The 23,215-nt window shown below is 40.9% G+C and overlaps 1 protein-coding gene and 1 pseudogene across 1 annotated transcript in view; one reads left to right on the top strand and one right to left on the bottom strand.

Moving 5' to 3' along the window:
- The window catches only part of GNA14 (G protein subunit alpha 14), a 223,383-nt gene that overhangs the window by 145,960 nt on the left and 54,208 nt on the right, over window positions 1–23,215 (bottom strand). The gene's annotated exons all lie outside the window — the stretch shown is intronic.
- On the top strand, window positions 15,218–15,608 carry LOC105705656 (nuclear transport factor 2-like; annotated as a pseudogene).

The raw sequence follows: 23,215 nt of genomic DNA, 5'->3' as shown, positions 1-23,215 counted from the left end.
TTTAAAAAGGACTCTAAAAAAGCTTCCTCGGTGGTTCTGAGGCACTGCCCAGGATGAGAACCATTGATACCGAGAGACTACCAGGATGGTTAGACCCAATGAGCTCACTTTTTAAAAGCATTTATTATACAAGTTACATATGAATACATTTCTTCTAATTTAAAAAGTTAAAATATTACGGCTGGTGGTTCATGACTGGAGGGCCCAGTCCTCCCTTTGGGAGGCAGAAGTGGGCAGATCACTTTAGATCAGGAGTTCAAAACCAGCCTAGCCAACATGGCAAAACCCTGTCTCTACTAAAAATAAAAATAACAGCTGGGTATGGTGGTGCGTGCCTGTAATCCCAGCTATTTAGGAGGCTGAGGCAGGAGAATCGATGGAACCCGAGAGGCAGAGATTGCAGTGAGCTGACTTGGCACCACTGCACTCCATCCTGGGTGATGAAACAAGAAGCTGTCTCAAAAAAAAAAAAAAAAAAGTTAAGGTATTACAATTAAATCCTTCTTTGGCCACATGCCCTGCCTCCTGTCCAGTCGCGTATTTCCAGGACTCATTCTGTACATACATATGTATTCACAGATAATACTGGTGAATATATGAAAATACAAATATATTTCATTTTTTCGAAATAATTTTAACATACTTCCTGCTATACATATTGTTCTGCTGCTGTTTTCACTTAACAGTATGTGAAGCGTTTTCCATGCCCCAGTTCTCTATGTGTATACCATGTAGTGGCTGAAAGCATTTCTTCTAAATGAAGGCATTTCTTTTAAAATGCCATTCCTGTAGATCTCTGCTGTCCAGTATAGTAACCACCAGCTAAACGTGGTTATTGAGTATTTGAATGAGACTGGTATCAACTGAGATGTGCCAGAAGTGTAAAATACAGAGCAGAGTTTGAAAACTTAACACTAGGGGGGAAAGAATGTAAAATGTCTCAATAATGTTTTATATTGATTATATCTTGAGGCAGTAATATGTTTCATATATTGGGTCAAATAAAATATAATATAAAAATCAATTTCACCTGTTTCTTTTTACCTTATTTTTTTAATTTTTGAGACAGTCTCACTCTCTTGCCCAGGCTGGAGTGCAGTGGTGCAATCTCGGCTCACTGCAACCTCTGCTTCCCGGGTTCAAGTGATTCTCGTGCCTCAGCCTCCCATGTAGCTGGGATTACAGGCATGCACTGCCATGCCTGGCTAATTTTTGCATTTTTAGTAGAGACAGGATTTCACCATGTTGGCCAGGCTGGCCTCAAACTCCCTGCCTCAAGTGATCTACCTGCCTTGGCCTCCCAAAGTGCTGGGATTAGAGGCAGGAGTCACTGCACCCAGCTCTTTTTACCTTTTTAATGCGATGATTAGAAAATATGAAATTACTGATGTGGCTAACATTATATTTCTATTGAATGAGACTGCTCCAAACCATGGGTATTGAAGCTACTTACAGTTAATCTGAAATGACAAGAAATAAAGTGCCTCAGAGGACATTACTATACATCAGTTGTTCTCAATGGGATGCTATTTGGCAAAGAAACACTCTGGCCACAACTTAGAGGGGTAACTGGCACTTACTAAATAGAGGCCAGGGTTGCTGCTAAACATCTGGCAATGCACAGGACAGTCTCCCAAAACAAAGAACTGTCTGGCGCCAGGTATCAACGGTGCTGAGGCTAAGAAACCCAGTTAAGCATAAATACTTGTCCACATGTCGGAGTGCTCCTTTTCTTTCTTTCTTTCTTTTTTTTTTTTTGAGACAGGGTCTCACTCTGTCACCGAGGCTGGAGTGTGGTGGTGCAATCTCAGGTTACTGCAACCTTTGTCTCCCAGGTTCAAGCGATTTTTGAGCTTCAGCCTCCTGAGTAGCTGAGATTACAGGCATGTGCCACCATGCCTGGCTAATTTTTGTATTTTTAGTAGAGACAGGGTCTCGCCATGTTGGTCAACCTGGTCTCAAACCTCTGGTCTCAAGTGATTTGCCCACCTTGGCCTCCCAAAGTGCTGGGATTACAGGCATGAGCCACTGCACCCAGCCAGGAGTGCTTCTTAAAGGTAGATCTTAAGTCATGGAATTGCCTGTGCTTTTGAAATGTTCATACACAACACCAAACTGCCATTCAGAGTGGATATGCCAGTGTCATCTCTGACCAACAGTACAAGAGAACATTCAAATTAATCCTTAAAGAACAAGTAAATAAATCCAGCTGGAAAATTTGAAGGGCTTCAAAATGTCCACTAAATGTTGTAAGTTCCTACAACCACCAACAAGAATGACAATACAACTCAAAGTCTTGGAGTTTTAAGTAATATTTGGAAGTTTTAATCTACCCCCATCCCTTTATGAAATGTCTTTTGTGATCCCAGAACATAACTCACTTTGGGTGCTGGCATTGTTAATTTATAACTAACTGATTAGTCTATCTCTCTGCTTTTCAACTGTGGCCAAAATTAGAATCTTGGGAGAGTGAACTTCAAGAGTCTCAAATCCTATGCTAATTAACAAATAACTATTATTATTTGTATTTGCTGTATACCCAGAACCCTAAAGCTCTGCCTGTTTTCCCAAAAATACTGCCCTTGGAATAACCTTCATGTGTAGTAACTGATAACACAAGTCATGTGTCTGGGCCCAGCGTCTGTTCTCAAACATACTACATATTTATTAGCTAGAGATGATTCCGCCAAAAAAATCGGCAAGTGGAAATACATTATAAATCTAAATGTGTTATGCAAAGCTGGAAGTCAGCTTTATATAAAACATGTCGCTCCCATATATTTACATTTTACCTAGTCTTTTTTAGGAGGCAAGATTATTGACCTCCAATTTTCACCTTGCATATTTATAAAAATACAAATTTTTGTTAACATGATTCATGTTCCAAGGTTTTTTAATGACATGCCAATATAAGATACTCTACAGCCATAAGCTCTTTAGGTAAATTCCAACCCTTATCGACCTCATCTGGTGTGAACTTCTGATAAAGAACTGACTTTAACTATCAACCTGGAGTGATTCTGAACTCTGAATTCATTCTCCATATGCATTATAGCAGGCAAAATGTGATAAGAGCTAGAAATAATTACAGTTAATTCTAACTAGTCAAAAGTTTTTTTTAAAAAAATATGTTTTGTAGGGCAGTTTTCTAGAGTAAAAGTATTCCAGCCAGGCACGGTGGCTCATGCCTGTAATCCCAATACTTTGGGAAGCTGAGGCGAGAGGATCATCTGAGGTCAGGAGTTTGAGACCAGCCTGGCCAACATGGCAAAACCCTGTCTTTACTAAAAACACAAAAATTAGCCGGGCATGGTGGCGTGCGCCTGTAGTCCCAGCTACTCAGGAGGCTGAGGCAGGAGAATCGATTGAACCTGGGAGACAGAGGTTGCAGTGAGCTGAGATTGTGACACTGCACTCCAGACTAGGTGACAGAGCGAATCCATCTCCAAAGAAAAAAGAATGCTAATTATTAAAAAAACAGTTATCCAGGTAAAAAGTATACAAGTTAGATCCAAATTTTGATTCAGAAATGCAAATTCAGACCTGGCAAATCTGTGGCATGGAATTGGCTGATGGGGAGGGCAGAGCCCCTCACAACAGTTACCCTGAGGAGGAAAGGCTGGGTGCACGAGGTGGGGCAGGATGGTGAAGTCTCTGGGAATCCACAAATGGGTGCTCCCTGGGTTTGTCCTGCTCATCCACCACAGAGCTGAGGAGCAGGCTACAGAGATGGGGCTGTCTTCAGCAAACCCCCTTCAGCTGGCCTTGTGGAGGGAGCAAAGATACAATCAAGACAGCAAAGGTGCACTTCAGAAACCCTAACAGGATTTAATCTGGAAACAGACTGTCATACCACTTGTGAGATCAGCAGGGGTCTCTGCTACTTGATATTTTCAGGCGGATCTCCAAATCAAACACGTTTTTCAATGCACAGGCAGAAAGAGCTTTCTATTTAGCCCAGCTTTCATGAGAAACCCAAGTCCCATATGTGCCTTCTCTTATTCTGTTAGAGGACTCCACCACCCTAGATGCATTTTAAACTGAATATCCAGCCCCATCAGTCTCTTTTGCCTTTTTTTAAAAAATGGGATTGGGAAAAAAAGGTTCCCTCCCCATGGAAGGTGGGATGAACTTACTCTTGCTATTAATATATGTTTCAAGCATGTTCTTCCCTTGATTCTGGTTGTGACATGGTAACTAGCAAGGGGGCCAGGGGGGTCCTGTTAGCACAGCAGCGTAGGCAGAGAGATCACTGGCACTTGGCCCAACTTGGGAACTCAGGAAGGAAAACACACACGGCTGAATGTGCTACAGCTGCTCCTCTCCAGTGCTGGAGGGTCCAGAACTGTCCTGCCCAACAGGTTTCCTGAGCACCTACTATGTGTTGGGAACTGTGAAATGGCTGTGAACAAGATGGACACAATTCCTGCACTCCAGGAGCTTACAGAACGGTCGTGGGGAGACAACACCACAGGATACCACTCAGCACAGTGAGTGGTGCAGACAGGGGCTGATCCAGGGAGGAATTAAGGTGGAAGGAATGAAAGGCCCAGGCTAACTGGGGGGCTTTAATTTCTCCCCTGGGTTCAATATTTCAAGGGCTGTGTCTGGCTCCCTAAAGTGAAAGAGAGCCATCTCTTTGTTGGGGAGTATAGGGGGGGGATATATGTTTTTCTTTTTTCTCTTTTCTTTTTTTTTTTTTTGAGATGGAGTTTCACTCCTTCACCCAGGCTGGAGTGCAGTGGGGCGATTTTGGCTCACTGCAACCTCCGCCTTTTAGTTTCAAGAGATTCTCCTGCCTCACGTCCCCAAGTAGCTAGGATTAGGCATTTGCCACTATGCCGAGCTAATTTTTGTATTTTCAATAGAAACAGGGTTTCACCATGTTGGCTAGGCTGGTATCAAACTCCTGACTTCATGATCGCCCCCACTCAGCCTCCCAAAGTGCTGGGATTACAGGCGTGAGCCACTGTGTGAAAATCACAGAGAGGAAAATGTCCATACATTTTAGGACCAAGAATTTTATTTTAATTTTTGTCATTATTGCTTGCTTGGAGGAACTTGTTTAAAGTACACAAATACATATACATTTACTTAATTCTAACCATTTCCCCCAATTTTAACAGCTTTAATGAAATATAACCAACACACTATAAAGTTTATCCATTTAATGTGTACCATTCAATGGTTTAAGGATATTTACCTAGTTGTGCAATCATCACCACAATCTCATTTTAGAACATCTTATCATGTTCTAAAGAAAGAGACCCCAAAAGAAACTGTACCCATTAGCAGTGTCTCCTCGCCCCCACCACTGCAGCCCAGGCAACCACTAATCATGTCTCTTTAGATTTGCCTATTCTGGGCACTTCCTATATGGAATCATGTAATATATATTTTGTGTGTGTGACTGGCTTCCTTTATTCACCTAATTTTTTGAGGTTCATTTATCTTGTAGTGTGCATCAGTACCTCATTTCTTTTTATTGCCAAATAAAATTCTATTAAGGCTATTCCATGTTTTATTTTTTCATTAGATGATAGACATTTGGGTTGTTTCCACTTTTTGACTACTATGAATAATGCTGCTATGCACATTCATGTACAAGTTTTGTGTGGATATGTTTCAGTTCTTTTAGGTGTATACCTAGGAGTAAACTTGCTGGGTCATATGATAGCTCCATGTTTAAACTTTTGTGAAATTACCAAAGTGTTTTCTAGAGTGGATGTATCATTCTACATTCCCATTGGAAATATCTGAGCCCCCAAATTTTAGTGTTTCTGAAATGAATACATTTATAATCTATGTGCATATTTAATATAGTAAATTGCCCTTTTACATTCGATATAATAATAAGTTATTTACTGAAACCCAAATAATTGTTAGGCATACCTTACTTAATGCTCATTTACTCTGTAATAGAGGTATTGCCTTATTTTGTAGATGAGAAAACTGAGGTTCAGAAAATGGCCTGGAGTTTTATAGCTACCACAACTGCATGGTCCTAGTAGTAGCATTTAAACCTGAGTCAGTTATCTGTCAAAATCCAATTTTCTTCCATACTTATATGCTATTGCTCAAAGTTGAGCAAAGGATAATATGTTCCTCCTATGAGTTCATAATCTCTGAGACAGATAAAGACATAAATATTTAAACACAAGTAAGGCTGAGATAAGTTTTCAGTAAGAGGAATTTTCTAAGTACTGTGAGGGGGTGGAGCTAAATTTTGACAAAGGAAATCTTGGAAGGTATGTTGGGATAAGTGGGATTTAAAAGGGTCTTATTTGGAAGGTATGAAAGAATATCTTCACTCAATGCTCCAAGACTGTGCCATCCAATCTGGTGACCGCTAACCACATGTGGCTGTTGAGCACTTGAAACGTGGCTAGTTTGGTTTGGAAAGTACTATAAATATGCATTGGATTTCAAAGACTATTAAAAAGGGAAGTGCTGTGAATACACTGGCATTTAAAGACATTATTTTTAAAAGTGTAAAGTATCTCATTAATTTTTATATCGAGTATATGTTGACACTAATATTTTTCATATATTGGGTTAAATAAAAATATATTACCAAAATTAATGTCACCCAATTTTTTTTGTTTTAACCAACTGGTTGCTTGTAGGAGAATCTGTGTTTTCACTTCAGCATATTTTGCATTGTGTAAATGTTGGTATTCTAGAGATTTCAACTGAGGAGCAATTGAAAGAGGATGGTGGCTGAGACCAAGGGTTTGGGCAAACCCTGAACAGGGTGAATAGAAAGACACCCATGAAAACTTCCCAGGTTAAGCAGAAAAGTCAAGTAATCTTGAAAGTTACAAGTTTGTCTTTATTGACAGAGAATGAGTTTTTTGGCCGGTGAGTCATAAGGAACTAAAGGAAGGGCAGTCACAGTGACAACAAAAGTGTTTCCCAACTAAAGAAGATCTAGGGAAAGAAACAGACACCTAACTTCTCGGGAGGAGGAATCATAAAATGCATCAATGAAAGTATGCAGACTGAGAAATAATATCCAAAAATTTATCCAGACAAATCTCCCATTCTTTCTTTTTCTTGGGTCAGTCTCATCTTTAGACATTTCTTTTTCCTCCTTTCTTTCATAAAATGAAAGGAAATATAAACATCATAGTTTTAGAGAATACTTAACAAGACACAAATTCCAAATTGACCCCAAGAGGTATTTCAGAAGAGAAGCTTTGTTTCAGTGTGTAATAAACTGATCTGCGACCTGTGATCCAGTTTTTTAAAATATTTATGTCAGAATCACAATCTGCAATTAGAAACGAAAGTTAACTAGCAACAAATAAAACAAATTAGTTTAAATTAGCCAAGGTATTCAATTATATCAAAGAAATTAAATATATTAAGCAATAATTAGCCTAAACATCATCCAGTGCCTTGAAAATCTTGCAAAAACGTGGTGTCTGTGTGCCTCCTGGGGACTCTGGACATTTTTTAATGAGGTCAGGTCACATCCAATTAGGATGCTCCTGAATGCTTTGGGGTTATGGTTTAATGAGTTATAGCAGTAATTTACTAGATGTTCCATTGCGGCTTCATGGAGATTATATTACAGGTAGATAGCACAGGTCTACAGAACTAGCTGATTCGGATTTGCAGAAATAAACCATAAATAATAAGCCAACAATACACTGTTGATGCTAAATACTTAGTGGTATTATCTCAGCTAAAATGAGATTATAGGTCACTTTAATACTCTGCTTGAAAGTTATTTTTATCAAACCTTGAATGCTTTCAAAGAATAATCTGTTAATTTTTCTGCATAAAAGATATTGGGTTGCAGGAGACGGAAGCATTAAAAGTAAAAATCTAGGTTTCAGGCAGGGTGCAGTGGCTTATGCCTGTAATCCTAGCACTCTGGGAAGCAGAGGCAGGCAATCACCTGAGGTCAGGAGTTTGAGACCAGCCTGGACAACATAGCAAAACCTCATATCTACTAAAAACACAAAAATTAGCTGGGTGTGGTGGCCAGCACCTGTAATCCCAGCTACTCAGGAGGCTGAGGCAGAAGAATGGCTTGAACGTGGAAGGCAGATGTTGCAGTGAGCTGAGATCACACCACCGTGCTCCAGCCTGGGTGAGACTCCATGAAAGAAAAGAAAAGAGGAAAGAAAAGGAAAGAGTAAGAAAAGTCTTCAGAGTAAGACTCCATGAAAGAAAAGAAAAGAGGAAAGAAAAGGAAAAAGGAAAGTAAAGGAAAGGAAAAGAAAGGAAGAGAAAACATAAAACAAAGAAAACAAAGAAAAAATTATCTAGGTTTCAGCTTCCACTGGGATAGTTGATCCACAGATCAACTGATCTGTGCTCAAGGGATAAGCTGGTTCAGTTTCTCCAGGGCATCTGTAGGCTCCATTATGGTGTGATAGTGGAAGGAGGGAAGGCAAAGGATGAGAAGTACAATGAGGGGAAATCTTGCATGGAATAGAGGATCCTAGAAATGGGTCAAGAACCATCACAAAGTTCAAAGACAGTGGCTAAATGCAATTAGACTTTTGTACTGCCTAAGCACTACCCTTTGTTTTTCTAACTTCTGTCTGTTTCTCTGTGGTTATTAGACCAGAAGTTGGGGGAAGCTTTAGTGCTGGCATGTGACTAACTCCACGTTTAAGAGGGTCAGGAGGGAAGGCAGCATATAAGCAGCTTAGAAAAAGAGTAGCCATTGTACTATTCATATGTATCTACAAATATCTATGTATCTCTATACATCCCATAACCTCATGTTGTAAACTTCAAATATCCACAACAAAATTTATGTTTAAAAGAAGATATTGGTACCATGCCATGCACCTGTAATTCCAGTACTTTGGGAGACTGAGGCAAAAGGATCAGTTCAGGCCAGGAATTCAAGACCAGCCTGGTCAACATAGCAAGAGCCCATCTCTAAAATTAAAATTAAGCAAAACAGAGAGAGGACCTGCAGGAAACAGAGTGAGGCAAGCTGCCACTGAATACAAGCAAGAGCATGACATTGAAACCAGTCTCAACAAGTGGACAGTCAAGCTGCACCTCAATGGTATTTAAAGTGTGAAGAAAAAGGCAAAGTAAGGTCTGGAGAGATTATTCCTTTCAGTGATTGACTTCCAAATTAAAGAAGTTGTTTGGTAATTTCAAATGCAATGAAGGTTTGTTTTTCCTGCCTTCCCAGATTGCCATGGGTCTGAGAGGTGATTAAATACAGGCAGTGGTTTACAGCTAATGATGACTAAGGGAATAAAACAGTGTTTCTACAACTTGAAATTCATGTATTATATAGAGTATTTCTCCCTGCACTTTAAATGTGTAGGAATATGAAGATTAATGTAAATACATCTCTTTTTCCACTTTAAAATGGGTGGAAACAAGGATTCTCATCAATTGACATGGTCAGGAATATTCGTTCATCTTTGAGAGTCTCATTAGGTATTATTAACAATAGCCATCACATCAGGCAAGCTCTGGAATCTCAGTAGCTTAATGTAATATGTTTCTTGTTTATTTGCACTCAGTCTCATGCAGGCAGGCAACCTTCCTCCATGCTGCAGCTATGCTATTTGTGACATGTGGCCCCCAACATTGGTACAACAAAAGAAGAGAAACAGGGGAGTCTATGTGCCTTGTCCCAGATGGGACTCTGTCCTTGGAGTCACATGGCTCTAAAATAATTGCAAGGGAGGTGGGAAAACTTGGCGAGCACTAACAGTTAGCTGCCTCTCACCCAACTTTCTATAAAAGAGTAAATCAGCCAGATATACACCTTGTAGGGGGTAAGTAAATAAGGTTTCCAAGGAAACCTTCCTAGAGGATAGTTTGAAATCACTAAGCATAGCTGGAGACACAGATAATGATTTCACACTTCATATCCTTACTCAATGTCCAGGGTTGGGGCTTTGGCCCAGACAAGGAGCAGAAGGTAGCTGCTATGGCCCCATTTGACTTCAAATCTGGTTAGAATACAAGTTTCTCAACTTCAACTCCAATGTCATGAAAACTAGACATTATTAGCTGGGCATGATGGCACAGGCCTGTAATCCCAGCTATTCAGGAAGCTGAGGCAAGAGAATTGCTTGAACCCAGAGGCAGAGGTTGCAGAAAACTGAGATTGCACCATTGTACTCCAGCCTGGGAAACAAGAGTGAAACTCCATCTCAAAAAAAAAGAAAAGAAAGAAAAGAAAAGAAAAAGAAAGAAAACTAAACATTACTTTCTTCTAGATTGAAAGGCTTTTATTGAAATACCAAATTTGCCTAAACTTTCCACATGAAAAGATTTACTTTCAGGTCTTACTTGATAGTAAATGTTTATTAACACTTGTAAATTAAAAATTACTTGAAGACATTTAAAAACTACTGATATCTGTCTCCTATTTCAGGCCAATTGAGTTATAATGTCTAAAGACAGGCCCAGAAAATGATTTTGTTTTTAAACAAGCTGGGCAATTCTCAAAGGCAGTTAAAGTTGAGAAGTTCTATTTTAGAAGTAAAACCATCTCATCTCCTAGAAATTACCATTTTCTATTGGTTTTAAGTCTGAAAAGCTTTAAAAAGTATTAGTGCCTAATTGTGTATGCCTATGTAACAAACCTGTATGTTCTGCACATGTACCCCAGAACTTAAAGTTCAATTTTAAAAAGAGTATTAATGCCTAAGATCCACCTCAGATATTCAGATTTAATTGATTGTGTTGTCGGGGGGCTGGACTTGGGGATAAAATTCTTCACGTGATTTTAATGAGAAGCCAAGTATAAGAACTGCCATTTTGTGTCAACACAGCCATCCCTAAACCCCCTCACCAGACCAGAGGTGGCATGACCAAAATGGGGTTGAGGGGGGGAAAGGGGTAGAATACGCACCATTGGTGCTGTCCATGGTGCTGAAATGTTGTTGCAATGAGTTTTCATTAGCAACCATGGTGAGCATTTATTATTGTTTAAATATTAAAATAGAAAATATTCTACTGTTGCATATTTTTTAATTGAGATACATAAATCTGCTAATCATAGAACTATATTCCTATAGATTTCAGTTCAATATCATGGCTTGTTAAGGAAGAGAGATTGAGGGATATGGTGAGGGAGGGTCGGAGAGAAGATGTTGAAAGAAGGTGATTTTCTGTTTATCCAGACATAGGGCAAAAATAAAGATAGTTATGATGTGTGCTTTTGGTAAATTCACATATTTTTGTTTTTAGCTGATGACAGGGTACTGAATACTGAATATTTTTAAAGTTTAAATTAGCACAATTTTTAAAAACATCTAAATTTTTACATTTCATCTAAAACTCAAAAGTATAATATTTATAGTTTTATTTTTCTGCCTAACAAGATGGAGTGACTTTTTTTTTAGAAAGAGTCTATTTTGAGAGTAACATCTTCGTCTTATGCTATATAACAATACGACCACTGAAGAGTTTTAGTTGATGCATTTGTGTAGCTTTATAAATAAATGGGTTAACATGGTCATAACTCTCATGATTAAATATGTCCAAGAGGTTAATGTTTCCAACCTTTCCCTCCACATTCCTTACATCATTACCACAATTAAGTTGCCACGTCAGTAATTTATTTACTGAAAACCTATGCTCATTTCCTCAATTTTTTACAGAGATGCTCTATGTTCTATCCAGCAATGACTTGGTAACAAAGAGTTTAAAAAGTTAAAAAAACAACAACAAAGAATGTCATACACCTTTCCCAATTTATGACAACTGTTCTCAGAAACAGAGCAAATGTTTTCCAGGGTAAATGACATTATGAAAATATGAGCCTGATATGCTAACCTGAAAATGTCAAATATTTGAATCCCATGTTATCAGCAAATAGCTCAGAAATTTATGCCTGTTCCTTGCTAATCTCTAGCATTTTCCTTGAGATAGTAGTATGGGCACGCACAGAAATCTAATAAATCACACAGAAAACAGTTTGTAGCAGTTATACTCCTATTTTCTGCAAGCAATTGAAAATTAAGGGCTTTAGGCTAGACACCAGAGGTGCTTGCTAATATGCAGCTCCACGGGCTGTTTGAAGAGTTAGTGTGGAAAAAATGTCTCTCATCTTAAATTAAAATTACTCAAGAACTCATTTTACTTATAATGAAGCTAAATGAGCTTGGACACCTGAATTTACTGCTTTGGGGAAAAGGAGAGTAAGTTACTGCCCCATACTTTCTTAAACACTGTGCATTCCAAAGAAAGAATTCCAGATAAATCCTATGTTCCCCTAAATGAAAGTTCAGAGCTTTACCAATTTGGTTAGTATAACAGTAAAATAGAGTTCAGCTCTCAGACCTTGCTTTATCCTTCATCTATCTAGATATTTATCAAGTAGGTCTCATAAACTCAAGTTTTAGTGGGTTCAGGTCAAGATGCTTCAAAAACAAACATGTCTGATCATCCTACAAGGGTGGGGCAGCCCTCCCTCTAGGACTGTCATCAGTGAGACATGACTTCTATTCGCCAAAGAGGCTTTCAAGAGCCAGTTTACCATCAACACATGGAGAATCGTTTTAGCATAGTCTCCTTAAACGTCTGATATTCAGAACCTTCCTATTTGCTGACCACTTTCAATGAGGGCTCTGTAGAATCAAAAAGCAGGAAGACAGGAGTTTCAGGAGGTACTTTGGAATGGTTCTTCCCATCAAATGGCCTCAAAACCTGTTCTCCAAGGAGTCGTTTTTTTATGGAAGTGAACAAAGAAATCCCAGCTAGTCAGGAGGCTGAGGCAGGAGAATTGCTTGAACCAGGGAATCGGAGGTTGCCGTGAAGGGAGATCACAACACTGCACTCCAGCCTGGAGACAGAGTGAGACTCCATCTCAAAGGAAAAGAAAAAAGAGACAGAGAGAAAAAAAGAAATCATAAATACTCCTCTCTCACCATTTAACAGTTAGCATTACTGTAGTATGAAGATACTCATCATGAGAACCCACCGACAATAGGTCAAGTGTTGTAGAGTGAAACAATAAATGGTCATAGCAACAAGATTAAGCCTTGGCTGGGTGAAGTGGCTCACGCCTGTAATCCCAGCCCTTTGGGGGGCTGAGGCGGGCAGATCATGAGGTCAAGAGATCAAGACTATCCTGGCCAACATGGTGAAACCCTATCTCTACTAAAAAAAAAAAATACAAAAATTAGCTGGGCATGCTGGTACACACCTGTCATCCCTACTTGGGAGGCAGAGGCAGAATAGCTTTAACCCAGGAGGTGGAGGTTGCAGTGAGATCGTGCCCTTGCACTCCAGCCTGGTGACAGCATGAGACTCTGTCTCAAACAAACAAACAAAAAAGATTAAGTCTTGTTTGGCTTTTATCTGAGGATCATTGGGCCTGCCCTGCATCAGTAGCCCTGTGATTTCAGTCTCTCACACTATTCTAGAAAACTCTTTTACATCTAAGGCTAATGACAGTTTTATATTGCTTGAAAAAACTTGTTTAGAGCTTGCTTGATATTGTGCTTCCAATATGAGTCAACTATTGGAACAGACACAATGGTGAAAAATATCAATCTGTAACTTGAAAAGGACATGTTTAATCACAGGTTGCTACAACCTTGAGATATAGGTGAGCACCATATGTCTTAAAACTCATAAAATTTAAAAAAAATTGGATGAAGATAAAGAAAATACTTTTATGCAAATCTTTTCATAGCCTCAGTTTAAAGACTGTTCTTGCAATGTTTATCCCACTCAAAACCTTATCCTATTTCCCATATTGTAGTTTATTTAAAACCAGATTTCTACACAAATTTTGTCCCTATGAAGAGGTAGCCTTCAAATACAAAGAGGATTCATTACCATAAAAGGGAATGAACCAGTTGGGTAAGAGGCAGAGACAGTAAGTGCACTTAGAATACTGAGATCCAGTCTTCATTAATGATAAGACCTTCTACTTGGTGGGCATCCAAAACACAGACCTGTGGGCCTAATGCTGTGGCTCTTATCTCTGACTATAGAGCGACACTGGTTATGACATCTGGGCAACTGCTGGGCCACTGCCACCACCCTATTCTCCAGGCCAGTTAGCCCTGGGAGACTGGCAGTGAGCTTCCCGAGATGGGATGAGGATGTCTCTACACAAGATCTCTGAGATGTAGGGCACCAGTCCCACCCTATGTCAAGCCCATCAAGTTGGAATACTGGAGCATGTGACTGGCCCTCCGGCACTGGGAACAAATAAGGGTCTTCACTCTAAGGCTGGGCACAACTGAATGCGAAGGAGCAGAGCAGGTGGAGTTGACGATTGTCTTCAGATGAGAAGATGTTGCCAACAAACACCTCAACTATTCTCCCACACCCATAGGCTACTGGGAGTAGACGCTCACTGGTGGTGGGGGTGTGTGTGTAGGGAAGAGGTTGCCTCAGGTGCCCCAAGTCCTGCCCTTCATCAACAAGAGACAAAGATTTGGAACCAGAGACTAGCTGCTTGTCCGAGTGAATACTGGTTCTAGTTTCACGATCAGTCAATGACCTTGAGGCAGATTCTTTTAATTTCCCCAAAATCTTGTTTCTCCAGTTTTATAAAGTGATGCTAACTTTGCAAATTCCAAGGAAATCTTGATGTTTGCAAGTCCCTGGTCTTGAGCTTTTCAAAGACCCATTCCTCCTCCTTCGGTCATTTAAAGTTACTTTCTATAGCCATGCCAACTAGACTCTACATTTTCCCCCAGATAGACATTTCCATGACACTCTCACCAAGATGCAAAAATAGGTTCGATTTTATGTTTCTTTAAGTCTGTTGACTCATTTATTTAAGTCAATGGAAGTCCTAACTTGTTCAGTTGTGACGTGCTTAGACAGAAATTACTGCTATTTTAAGAGTGATGATTTTGCACTTTCCAGTGATGCCCCTTGCTAGGTGATTCATTTCTATCCTTTTCCACATTCCTCTTGGGGGCACACTGGAATCTCATCATTTATTCATTCAAAATCTATTAAGCACCGATTATGAACCAGGGCTTTGGGAATCTTTGCCTTCTTCTGGCAATTTTTAGGTGGGTTGGAAATATTCTGGACCCACTTGTGGCTTCCTTCCATTCTCATTTAATATATAGCCCGTAGCTAGGGTGACTCTATGTCCTGGTTTGCCTGAAACAGTCCTAGTTTGTGCCTGTTATGCAAGCATAGCTCTCAATCATGCCCACTTGGGTCACAGACCATGCCGGGTTGCCACTGCCACTATAATGCCAGTCCCTTAGGTCTCTGCAAGGCCAGATGATGCTCCAGAATGGGAGATAAGTTGATTTGGGAGCAGATTGGATACAGCTTCGTTCAACATTACCAGTAGTTATCTGATAAAGATAGAACCCAATTATCTAGGTGCAATTTACATTGACGTGTCATGCCTTACGTGGGAAGGAAGACAGTTCCAGGAGAAAGCTGCCATTGTGGAGAAGTTATCTAGCCTTCTGTTCCAGAAAATCCAGCACAGCCTCACAGGCACAGGACTATCAACCCATGCCAGATAGCTGCACCAGCAGCATGGCTGTGGGTCAGCTTAAGGTGGATGAAGAAGATTCCATCATTGGTTCCACCAGATGTTCCTATTAAAAAATATCAGTGAATCTTGGGTTTGCACCAATGACATGTTCAGGCTCTCCCTGCTTAACTTCGGCTGACCTCCTGTCAGCCAGGCACTCACACTGTTTCCTTGTCACTCCTCTTCCCAATACTATTCCCACTCCTCCAGATACTCCAAATATCATACACAAATGAGCAGGGCCACGGTGGCAGTGCATGCAGCGTGCTGCTGCCACCAAGGTGTGGTGCATGATGTTTGGATGCTAGACTAGCTGCATCTGATGAGAGAAGTTTGTGTTGTACTAGTGCATGCCTTGGTAATACATATGCATGCAAATAATACAAAAGGATGTCTTTAAAAATAAACTACTGACAAATTGCTCTAGTAACCCAAAGAAGTGAAGGAGAAAGCAGCTGCCTCACTACCCAGACATTGATTTCTCCAGATGTTTCAATGCTTCATAATACAATAAAGTCACAAAAGAGTAGTGCCCACTTTTACTCAGACTATCTCAGTTTGAATTATAAATGACATGGTCATCCTGAGAATAACTAGATCTATCTGCAGTTCTCATATTCTTTAAGTAGAGTATGTTTATGGAAGGGGGGATATGGGAGGGGAATGAGTCACATTTGCAGGGACCACATGAAGTGTTATTTATGTGCTAGGCTGAGACGGACTGCAAGAGGAAACCATGAAGCTCACTGCCACCTTTTAAGAATCACGTTTGGAATCAGTTCTTTTCAGACAGAGCTAACAGAGAGGTTGACAGCACAGACTCCATAGCCAGACCTCCTGGCACTACCCTTTCCTAGCTATGGGCAAGTCATCTAACCTCTCTGTGCCTTGGTTTCCTAATACGTGAAACGAAGATAATAATATTACCTACTTCATGTGGTTGTAAAGATAACATGAGTCAACATACCTGGCACATCCAAACTGCTAATGTGTTTTCTGCCACAAATGATTGCCCCGGATTCAGATCCAAATCCAAGACAACTACACAGGGGCTGGACACAAGGGAGGTCAACTTTCAACGGAATTTTGGTGCAAAAGACAGGTTCGGATATTGGCAAAATTAGCCCAATCAGATCCTTTTAGGAAGTAAATGCTTCATAAACAAGGCAGGTCACTCAAGTTTGGCCCAGTCACAGAATCCTTAGGACCCAGGGTAGCTGAATGCCCAGAAGGAGCAATCTTCCATTCCACATTCCTGTGGATGCTTCTTATCATCTCTCAACATCCAACTTCATCTGTTGGTGGCTTTCCTCTATCACCTTAAATAAATACAGAAGGACAGGCCAAGCCTAATTCACAGAGGCAGAGGTGCATGAAAAATCTGAAACCTCAGAACCTCGACATCAACAGGAACCTTCCTCTTCCGAACTCTTAAGTTGTAACATCCTTCTCTTCAATCACAACTTCAGATCAATCCAGTTCCCTAAAACTCATAAATACCTTGGGCTCCTTGAAGCCTCCATTGTTTCCCAAATTATTTTTTTCTCCGTCTTCATTTTCCTTTCTCCACAGCCTGGATCGTGTGTTCTATCACGGTAATGTCCTTTAAGCAACACTTTACTTTCACCTCCCAGTGTTTTCTACCCACGGCACGAAAGCTTCCAATCCTGGACTGACACCACTTGGCACAAGAAAACCCCAAAGAAACTGCAGAACACTTTAGGTTTGTGCTTTTACTCAATGACAGTCCACAACTTCAGTGGGCCCTCAGTAGCGTGCTCTCCTTTCTTTGATCTAACTCACTAGCCTCCCACCTTCATCCCTGTCCTCTACAACGTTACCAACCTCTCCCCCTCCCCTACTACCTTCCACCAGACATGGAAACCCTGTTTGAGAGACACTGACCCCCAGGATAGAGTCCAATCTCCTTAACCACTGTCCATCAGCCTCCTGTGAGATCTTGTCCATTACCTTGAACTTGCAGTTTGCCATCACTCAATGCCAATTTGCATGCCCATTTTGCATAAGTGAATTTTTTTCACTTCTCTCCAGTCTACCAAATACTTCTGAACTTTTCAAACACAACCCCCTCCACTCCCTCATCCCAGCTGCCACAAGATTTAATCATTTGTTCCAGTCTTATGACTTGACACCTCCTGTCACCGGTCTAACATACAGACTGATAATAGACAGCCACAGTTACATTGTGCAACACCTCCTGTTGTGGCACACATATCTGTGGTTGCCTAACATGGGTCTGTATATCTGTATTTGCCACAAGACACTGGGCTCTGCAAAGTCAAGGGCCTGGTCTTCCTCATCTTTCTCTGCTCAGGGAACTGGGAAGTCTCCAAGAGACACTCAAAAACCATTGACGGATTGATGGGAACCTCACTGTCTGACTGGCAGGGCTTGATTTTCACACCTGTACCCAGCTATGCTAAATCAAGATCCCCACTGATGAATGCAGTGCCAGCATCTGAAATTGTGGGTCAAATTGCAAAAGTAATAGAAGGATGCTCAGAGACTTCCACAGCAGCACTCACTGCTGCAAAGCTCAGAAGTCTAGGAACGTGCACAAGAACTTCACCCTATCTCTAATTGGCCTAATTCTCCCAAACAAATGAAGAGACAACACAGTCTTTGTTTTGTGAATCTGTTCAGGAAATGCAAGCCAGACATTAAAGACTGAGTTCAGGTTTAAAGGGCTGGGAGCAGAGAAGAAAACAAGCAAGGAAGACAAGCAAGCATTCAATTTACACCAGAGGTCATTAGAGCTTCAGCTAAAAAGGCAGCTAAATAGCAGGCAGCCGGGAAATGTGGAAAAGCTCTGGCAACAGAAAACTCCAGTTCAAGGAATCTGGACTCCTGACTCCAGATTCCAAAACAAAGGACTTCTCTGCAAGTTCATGAAGTTCCAGTAAACCTCTGTTTGGAATTTTAATTGTTTTGTTTTATGTTCTCCTTGACTGAGAGGTTGGGACTCTTTAAAACTCTTTTCGGATGATTTCTGGTTGACTCCTTACTGTCCTACTTCTGAGTGTGGGTGTGAGAGATGCCAAACGGCCTAACTCCTGTGTCTACAAGCTTGAGATGAGATCCCCATCATCTCCTCTCCAAGCTTCCAGCCCTCCACCCGACTCCTCGACTCCAAAAATATCCTTGGTCAGCCCCTAAACTAATATTTCTAAAGCTTTTCTGTGCATACCACCTGGGGATCTTGTTAAAAATACAGAGTTAAAAATACAGAGTACATCTGACTCGGTACATCTGGGGTGTGGTCTGCAAGACAGCATTTCTAACTCGCTCCCAGCCAAAGCCATTGCCACTGGTCCGAGGACCACTCCTGGAGTAGAGTAGCAAGGGTCTACCCCTCCACTAGTGGACCCCAAAGACATCACCCAAGGGACAAACAAGATGCTCCATTGATCTGCAGGAAGAAAGTATTTGAATTTGATGTTAAATTTATCTAAAAACATAGAATCTCAACAAACACAGCTAACCTCACTTGGTCTGTCAGATGACCTCCCGACAAGTTGTGAAAAGGCGTACTGAGAAAAAAGCTAAACTAAAATTCTGCAACTCAGAGCAGTAGACAGCAGTGGACTCACTTATTCATTCCCATTCAGCTTACTGCTTAAACAGTGCCAAGAAAACGCAAAAAGTAACATTAAGAATCTACCTCCACCAATCCAAGGTGGTTTAGCAGTTGAAAATGATAATGAAGATTATTTGGAATATGGGCTTACAGTCATCTTTAATGATGACCTTGACAGTATATTGCATCTGAAAATAGTATATGCTTATGATTTTAAAGTAATAAGCCCTAATTTGAAGAGTACATATGCAAACATTATTTTACTGATGGGGTGTGCAATCAAAGTTTGGAGACCCCTGTTCTATCCTACCAGCTTGGCTTCCCTTGCACCAGAGAATAAACATCCCTAGCGTTGACCCCCCAACCCACCCTGCCTCCAGTCCTGTGATCTACCCTCCTACCCCCCACCACCCCAACCAATATTTCAGCTGAAGCAGTAGCAGGAAGAGCCAGCAATCCCAAACTCAGATGACTGCAAAGTGCAGGGAGGTGTTACAGGAAAGGGGCCCAGATCCAGACCCCAGGAAAGAGTTCTTGGAGCTGACACAAGAAAGAATTCAGGATGAGTCCATAAAGTAGAGCAAAAGCAAGTTTATAAAGAAAGTAAACAAATGAAAGAATGGTTACTCCGTAGACAGAACAGCCACAAGGGCTGCTAGTTGCCCCACCCCATCCCACCCCAGCTTTTTTTTTTTTTTTTTTTGAGATGGGGTATCGCTCTTGTTGCCCAGGCTGGAGCACAATGGCATGATCTCAGCTCACTGCATCCTCTGCCTCCCAGGTTCAAACAATTCTCCTGCCTCAGCCTCTCAAGTAGCTGGGATTGCAGGCATGCCACCACGCCCAGCTAATTTTGTATTTTTAGTAGAGACGGGGTTTCTCCATGTTGGTCAGGCTGATCTCTAACTAGTTGCCCATTTTTATGGTTCTTTCTTGATTATATACTAAACAAGGGGTGAATTATCCATGCCTCCCCTTTATAGACCATATAGGGTAATTTCCTGACGTTGCCATGGCATTTGTAAACTATCATGGCGCTGGTGGGAGCGTAGCTGTGAGGACGATCAGAGGTCACTCGTGGTGGTTTTGGTTTTGGTGGAATTTAGCCGGGTTCTTTACGGCAACTTGTTTTATCAGCGAGGTCTTTATGACCTGTATCTTATGCCAACATCGTATCTCATCCTGTGACTTAGAATGCCTAACCGTCTGGGAATGCAGCCCAGTAGTTTCAGCCTTATTTCACCCAGATCCTATTCAAGATGGAGTTGTTATGGTTCACACACCTCTGACAGAGGGATCACAGAATCTTAAAGTGGGAAGAGTGCGTACAAGACCAGAATATGCCACCCCAAAATATGACTGTAGGAGACCAGAATATTCCATCCCAAAATACGCCTTTTAGACATAAGAATTATTTTGAGCTGATTATTTTGAGAAACTACAGACACAGAAGTTCTGAACACAGAGTCGAAGTTTCCTTTTGTAAGGGAATTTTATATCTGCAAAGAAAATCTCCGTTTGTAAGGCTGTCTCCCTCTCTGTATCAGGAAGAGAAGGATGACTCACTATAGTCTCTTATCAATGAAGAAGGCACAACTTAAAAAGCTGCATAACAAACCTTACCCTTTCTTTACCATGCTTTTCCTGGGTAGCTCCCCATAACTGGACTTCCCCCCAAATCCTTGTGACCATTTCTCTGACCAGTGCTCCAATGGCATGATTCCAGCCTCCTGGCCTCTGATCTCTGAATGTGACCTGCTTTGCCTATATGCCTCTGAAGGTATGGAGCACAAAGTCGAATTCCTCACCCAAAGTGTGGTATGATCAGCACAGAACAACACAAGATTATCACCTCTTTTTTTTCAGATAGTATATCTCTACTAATATAGCCTGTGATGTCTATCCAATAAATCCCCTAAATGTTTTTATTGGTGCTTATCCTCTGCTACGTCTTCCTCATTCATAATTCCAGATTTCCCTCTTGGACTGTGGGAGGCTTTTAGGCCTTTATGTTGTTAAATTTCATTTATTATTCTTTAGTATTACCTTCTCATGCCTGCAGTGTATTCTTGTTTTTGCCTTCCCAGAATGTTTGCCCTTCTGTCTGAAACAGCATCTCTATGTCTTTTCCATGCAGTCTTAGTGGTGCTAACCATCAAGTGGCCTGCCTTGTTCTGACCCAGGCACCGAATACTCCCACGGGAGACTAAACAGCCACTCTCCCCTCTGAAATCAGGACACAAGAACTGAAAGCAATTGCAACAGATACATCATTTACTCCCGCTATCCAGAACCCCAGGGCATCTTTTCCACAAATTAGTTGTTCAGCTTTTCTTTCAACTCCATGAGCTCCTCATTATCAGTTTCCTATTGTCGCTATAACAAATCACCACAAACTCAGTGGCTTAAGACAACAGCAATTAAGGTCAGCATCCAAAATATATAAAGAGCTCCTTTTTAATATATATCCATCATATGTAAAGACCTCTCACAACAACAAATAGACAAACAGCCCAATTTTGTTAAAATGGTCTTAAATAGAGATTTCCTCAAAAAAGATATATACGCAGCCAACAAGCACATGAAAAAATGCCTGACATCATTAATCATTAGGGAAATGCAAATACAATTCAGAGTGAGGTGCTAGTTCACACCCACTAGTGAAGTGGTATAGTCGTCTGGGGTAAATACCTGAGGTTCCTCATCCCACACCAAGGAAATCAACAAGAAGTGAGTGTAAGAGCAGAGGTCTAATAGGCGAAAGAAAGAGAACAGCTCTCTCCCCTGCAGAGAGAGAGGTGCCTGAGTGGGTCTTCTGGTGCATGGCAAAGCGCACGGGGGTGGGGGGTGGCTTATACGTGGGCTTGAGGAGGCGGTGTCTGTTTTACATAGGGCCCCAAAATTGGTAGGACCAGGTGTGCCATTTACATAGCGAGTGAGTGAAGAAGCTGGCCACTCCACGCTAACCTTTTATTATGCAGATGGTTCTCTACCTGGTCAGCACCATGTTGCCTGTTCCTTCACTGTACATGTAGTTGACAAAGAAAAAGGAAGTTGGAGCCTCCATGCTGAACATGTCTGGTCCCTACGCTACCGCCCTTTCCTATTGGCACAGCTGCCGGCATTCACCAGCTTGCATATCTATGTCTGCAGCTTGATTTTACAGCCTGCTTTTTTCTAAGAAAAGAAATGAGAGCTGCTTTTTATTAAAAGGAAAACCTGGCCAAGGACTCTTACCCTCACTATCTGCCTAAATAATTTCTTTCTAGCTCCTGTATCGTTTGGATAGCTAGACTTTTAAAAAAAAAATTTTCAAAAGTGTTGATGAGGATGTGGAGAATTGGAAACTTTATGCATTCCAGTTATTGGTGGGAATGTAAAATAGTTCAGTTGTTATGGAAAATAGTTTGGCAGTTTCTCAAAAAGTTAAATATAGAATTACGACATGACCCAGCAATTCCACTTCTAAGCATATACATCCCCAAAACTGAAAGCAGATACTGAAATTAGTAGCTATACACACATTCATGGCAGCACTATTCACAATAGCCAAAATGTAGGAACAGCCCAAATACCTGTATCAATCAATCAATAGCTAAAGATATTGTGGTATTATATACAACAGAACATTATTCAGCCATAAAAAGGAATGAAGTACTGATACCTGCTACAACATGGGTGAATTTTAAAACATTTGCTGAGCAAAAGAAGCCAGACACAAAAGGTCACATATTATATGATTCCATTTGTATGAAATATCCACAGTAACAGAACACAGATGGGTGGTTACCTGCGGGAGGTGGGACAGAGGGATGGAGAGCCACTGTCTAGTATGTATGGAGTTTCTTTCTGGACTGATGAAAATATTTTGGACCTAGAGTGTTTGCATAATACTGTGAATGTACTAAATGCCACTGAATTATTTGCTTTAAAATGATTAATTTAGTGAATTTCACCGCAATTGAAACACATGCACAGGAGTACACACATACACACACGAATTTATTCCCTTATAGTTATGGATTTCAAACGTCCTAAAACCTAGGGGTTGGAGGGCTCTGTTCCTTCTGGAGGCTCTAGGAGAGGCTTCATTCAATGCCTTTTTCCAGCTTCTAGAGGCCATCTGCCTTCCTTGGCTTTGGCCCCTT

The sequence above is a fragment of the Aotus nancymaae genome, unplaced genomic scaffold (genome assembly GCF_030222135.1).
Source record: "Aotus nancymaae isolate 86718 unplaced genomic scaffold, 86718_ANA_hifiasm-v0.15.2.pri h1tg000041l, whole genome shotgun sequence".
Taxonomy (NCBI): Eukaryota; Metazoa; Chordata; class Mammalia; order Primates; family Aotidae; genus Aotus; species Aotus nancymaae.
The sequence above is the reverse complement of the archived record's forward strand: the minus strand, read 5'-3'. Positions and strand labels throughout refer to the sequence as shown.